Below are 4,836 nucleotides of genomic sequence, written 5' to 3'. Positions count from 1 at the left end.
AATTGAATAGTAGCCCAGGGACTAGTCTGTAAGGAAAACTTAAAACACCCGCCAGGGACCCAGTTGCAAAGTAGTTTTCTATTTAATCATTTCTGTTTAATCCTTTTAATAAAGAGAGAACTTAGAAAATTCATAACTTGATGAATACTTAACCAAAAGTTATCAAACCAATTTTGCTAAATTTTAAATATTATGAACTATCAATTAAAAATACTGAACCCTATGCTTTCTGTTCTAATTTTTAGAGTTTAAAATTAAATACAAAAACTGACCAAACCTTGTTTAATTAAGGAAAATTAGTTATGTTTCTGTGCTGAACCTAAGAAAATTTGTAGATGTTCAAACCCCATTTAAACATTGTTTAAAAATAATGAGAACCCCAGTATTGAAAAATTTAGTGTAGATATCCATTAAAAGCCATTTCTGCCCAAACCTTAGGAAAACAGAAAGGCCTTAGAAATTAATGACCAGTGGATGAAATTATTTTTCCTAGTTTGCTTAAGTAACAAAGAACCTAGGAAAAATAAAGGAACCTCTAGTCCAGATCAGATTCAAAGTGAAATGTTTTATTTAGCATTATTCCAACTAGAAATCAATTATTAGAATTACAAAACCAGACCCAAAATTGATAATAAAAATCCAGTGGACTTGTAACCACCAAAACCCTACTGCAAAAATAATGGACATCCAAGTCCATCATTTTAAGTAAGGTAAATAAATATAATATGATAATGAGTCATATTCCAAATAAATCATGAGTAACCCAAAATAATGCAATAATGGGCAAATAAAGTTTTGCTAGGTCAAAAATGAGATAAGCCACCAGAGAAAAATACAAACCCATTGGAAAGATGCAAAATAATATCTATTGCCAATATTTTATAAGAAAGGCCATTTAATCCAATTAATACATACCACCCCTTCCCTTAAGCAAAAAGATGCCAAACTTCAGAATGATTGCTCTTGCGCAAATAAGAAGCTAGGAAAAATCATAAATTTGTTGTTTGATATTTTTCAAATATAGTGGTAGTAGAAAGCACCCTTTGGCTAGAAACTTTAGAAAATCCTAGTAAAATAACTAATGAGTATTAATGGCTAGAAATTTGTACCAAGTCATGTTATAGCATCTAAATGCCAGCAAAAATAAGTCCTAGAGAATTACCTACTATTGAAGGATAGTTGTAGTTCAAATCACCCTTTCTGCCCTAAAATTTGGCAATTTTGTCCAAAGAAAACTATTCACTTCTAGACCCTAAAATTTTGAGACAGAGAATCATACACCAGTAATAAGCCACTGTAATTTTTACAGAATTGTTGGAAAATTTTTAAGATGACTTGTAGTTCAAACCCACTCTAAAAACATAAAGAGAATAAAGAAAAAGAAAGGAAAGATAAACCTCACTCCAATAAGTCCAACTTGAATTCTTGGCAATTCTTACTAAAGACCCTAAAAAGAATTCAGTGGAACCCCAAAAAAAACCTACCACTTAACTTAGTTAAGTTTGATCCAAATTACCAAGTATACCACCAAAAATCTCGTATAAGCAAGATTTAGCTCTATCTAACTCAAGTAGATCATACCCCATCAAAAGTTTAAATTACTATAGCACATATCATATCATGCATATATCTTACGCATTGCATTCATTGGATTGTAATCTCGCCGACGGAGAGTACGTGCTCATCCCCGAGCAAAGAACTGTCCAAGAGGAGGACCAGGAGCAAGCTCCCGAGGCTGCTATCGAGGATCTCCCCGCAGCCCCAGCTATTGAAGGCAAGCCCCAGTTTATATGGATAACCATATTATTATATGCTACTTTACTACACTTAATGCTTGTAGGATTGTAATGTGCACTTAAGTGTAGGAGTTGCTTGAAACCTCTAGTTGCATGAACTTAGGATTCCTTTTTGAGATGAATACTAGTATGCTAGGTCGAGTAGATGCTTTTCTAATCATGATCTCGGTAGAAGTCGAGTGATTTTTCTAGCACTCGCGCGAGGTCAGGAATTGATTGTATTCATCTTGATAACGGGATCTATGTTAGTCTATGGACTTGGATCCAGGGAGGATGCCTTGACCATGAGACGGGAAAAATGAATTAAGGATTGATGTGTGGATACCTGAGTCAAGCTTTTGAACGTACTAAGCACATGTCGGGAAATATGGTAACCGGTAAACCTAGTACCTGAGTGAAGCCGGGCGTGGACTTTATCCCTCACGCGACCTGAGACTGGGTCTCCCATGCTAGCTATGGTGGGTACAAGTGCGGTCACTGCACGACGGCAGCCGGGGTCAGTGGAGCATTGTATGCCAAGGCGGTGAGGCCTGGACGCGAACGGGGAATCGATGGGGACGGTTGACATGTGTGGGGACGGAGTACCCTGACATGTCGTGTGTTTAGGTTTACCTTGCAAGGATAAAAACTCGATTCGAATCATCTGCTTCTCACAGCTAATGAGACTGCTTGACCCCTTGTACTACATCGAGTAAGAAGTGAAATGAGGTTACATGAGACAATTTGTTGATTGAACTAAATGCTTGTTACCGTGTATGCTTAGAAGGAGCAAACCTAGCTAAAACAATGATACTAGAATTTGAAAAGCTAAGAATTGATTTTAGAAACAGCTAGCGCTTTTGGCAAACCAAACCCCTCAGCCAAACAGCTGCATAGTCTAGAGGTAGAGGAGTAGATTCCTCACACCGGGTAAGTCTAGCTGAGTATTAGTATACTTAGCCTTGCTTGTGGCACAATTTTTGCAGGTACGATTCAGGATATGGTTGATGGTGTGACTTGGCCTACCACCCTGCCACCGGGTTGGACGGTCGAGTGGGATTTTGCTCCGGCAGGAGAGGAGCACGAGGAGTAGTGGGCTAGGCCTTGCCCATTTCCTCAATACCGACGACATCGATTATTCGCTGCATTTTATTTCGTGAACTCTTATTTGCTACTCGAAAAACTCCGATCTATGTAATAATTCAGTACTTAATTTGAGGTTTCCTGTTTTATTGTATTTCTTCTGTGACTCACCTTCGAGTGAGATTGTGGAATTTGATCCTGGTTAAGTGGCTCTATCAGACTAGATCTGAGGGACTGACGTGTTATTCCGATTTAAGTGTGTTGCGGCCCCTGAGGCGTGACTTAGGCACTTAAGCTGGAATAATTCGGGTGGTTCCGCCACAGCTGGTATCGGAGCAAATTCCACCACAGAAAAGGACAATAAACCATTAATACCATTTTCAAAATTTAAAACTTGCCTAGAAACTGCTACGGATCGTCAGGACTAGACCGCTAGACCTAGGACGAAAGGCCTTAGGCATAGAGGGAGAAATAGGTGGCTAATTAAGTAGACCCCGTGGGCCAGTACTTAGACTTTTTAAGGATGCCCTAAGAGCACCCTATTATTTGGAGAGGAGACGTTACTTCCAGCATGCATGCATTATAAACACAAAAGGGAATTAAAACTTGAGCTAACCCACTTCCTTTAAAAACCATCCAGGCTCTTTTATTTTTCTTTCCTTCCACCATAATCTTTACCTTTGATGCCCTTCCGCAGATGAATTCACCCACCCCCGCCAGTGGAGGAGACACCTGTTTCAGTTCTGACTTCCTTTCTCACGATGGCCTTCCTTCCATCTTGTGGGAAGTTCTTAACTCCGCCGGTTACCCTACGCCCCCTTTGTACACGGTGCAGTTGTATGAGGAGCATCGGGTACCTCGTTGTCGGGTCTGGCTGACTTTGGAGGCTCATCCCCTTCAGCCAGGTTGGCGTTCTCTTGATTCCGAGACAGTTGGATTCAGGACGGACGACACCACAGAAGCGACAGCCATGAAGACTCTGACGACTTTCTGTGGCTACCATCCCCTGGAGATGGTGATGCACCCCTTGGGACTCTTCCCTACTGAGAAGAAGGATGACCCCATGTGGTGTAACCGCGTGAGCCATGTGAAGGATGTGTGGGCAATGTATCCTGACTTGGTTGGGAGGGTCACCGTTCGGTGCATGAGTGCGTTGTACCGCCTTTAGGCCCTTCAGAGCGACGCTATGGCACACCTTGCTAACATCGCTCAAACCACCAAGCTCACTCTCGACAGTCGAGAAGATTTTGTGGTCGATTTATCCTCCGAGTTGGTGGAGAAGGATCTGCAGGTGGAAAGGCTGAGCCAGCGCATTACCACCTTGGAGTAGCAGGTGGAGATCCGAGACAACACTATTGATGTCTTGGAGAACCAGCTCCACGATGTGCAGAGGGAACTTGAAGAAGCGAATGACCACCTGGACATGCACCACTTGGAGATGGAGGCCAATGAAGCCGGAAGCGAGGGAGAAGAGGCTCCCGAGGAGCTAGGACCAGCCCCTGGTGCCAATGGGACTACCTCCGCGATGCCTCCCTCACCCATATCTAGTGTCGCTTCCACCACTCAGGGTTGATCAGTGACTTCGACGCTTTTAGGCAGATAGAAACCTATGCGAGCTTAGTTAATGTCAGATTTTGGACTAGGCTTATGGGTACTTTACCCTGATTGATGTAACCCTGTGAACTTTTGAAATCTGTGGGATGTTTGTCACCATGTTATCTTCATTTCGAACCTAATATTATGATTATGGCATTTTTCCTTCCATATGAGGTGATATCTTGTCGTTTGAAATTATGAGTTGGGATAACAATGGCAACAATCTCTGTTTTTAGATGGCAGCTAGGCAGCGTCGCGGGCATAACGAGCAGGTTCCCCTGCCACCTCCTCCAGCTCCCAAAGTGCAGGAGCTGATGGCCCAGCAGAATGAGATTCTGCGACAGCTCTTGCAGCGCCAGCCCCACCCTCATCAGCATGGTGG

The sequence above is a fragment of the Zea mays genome, chromosome 3 (genome assembly GCF_902167145.1).
Source record: "Zea mays cultivar B73 chromosome 3, Zm-B73-REFERENCE-NAM-5.0, whole genome shotgun sequence".
Classification (NCBI taxonomy): Eukaryota; Viridiplantae; Streptophyta; class Magnoliopsida; order Poales; family Poaceae; genus Zea; species Zea mays.
Note: the sequence above shows the minus strand (reverse complement) of the source record.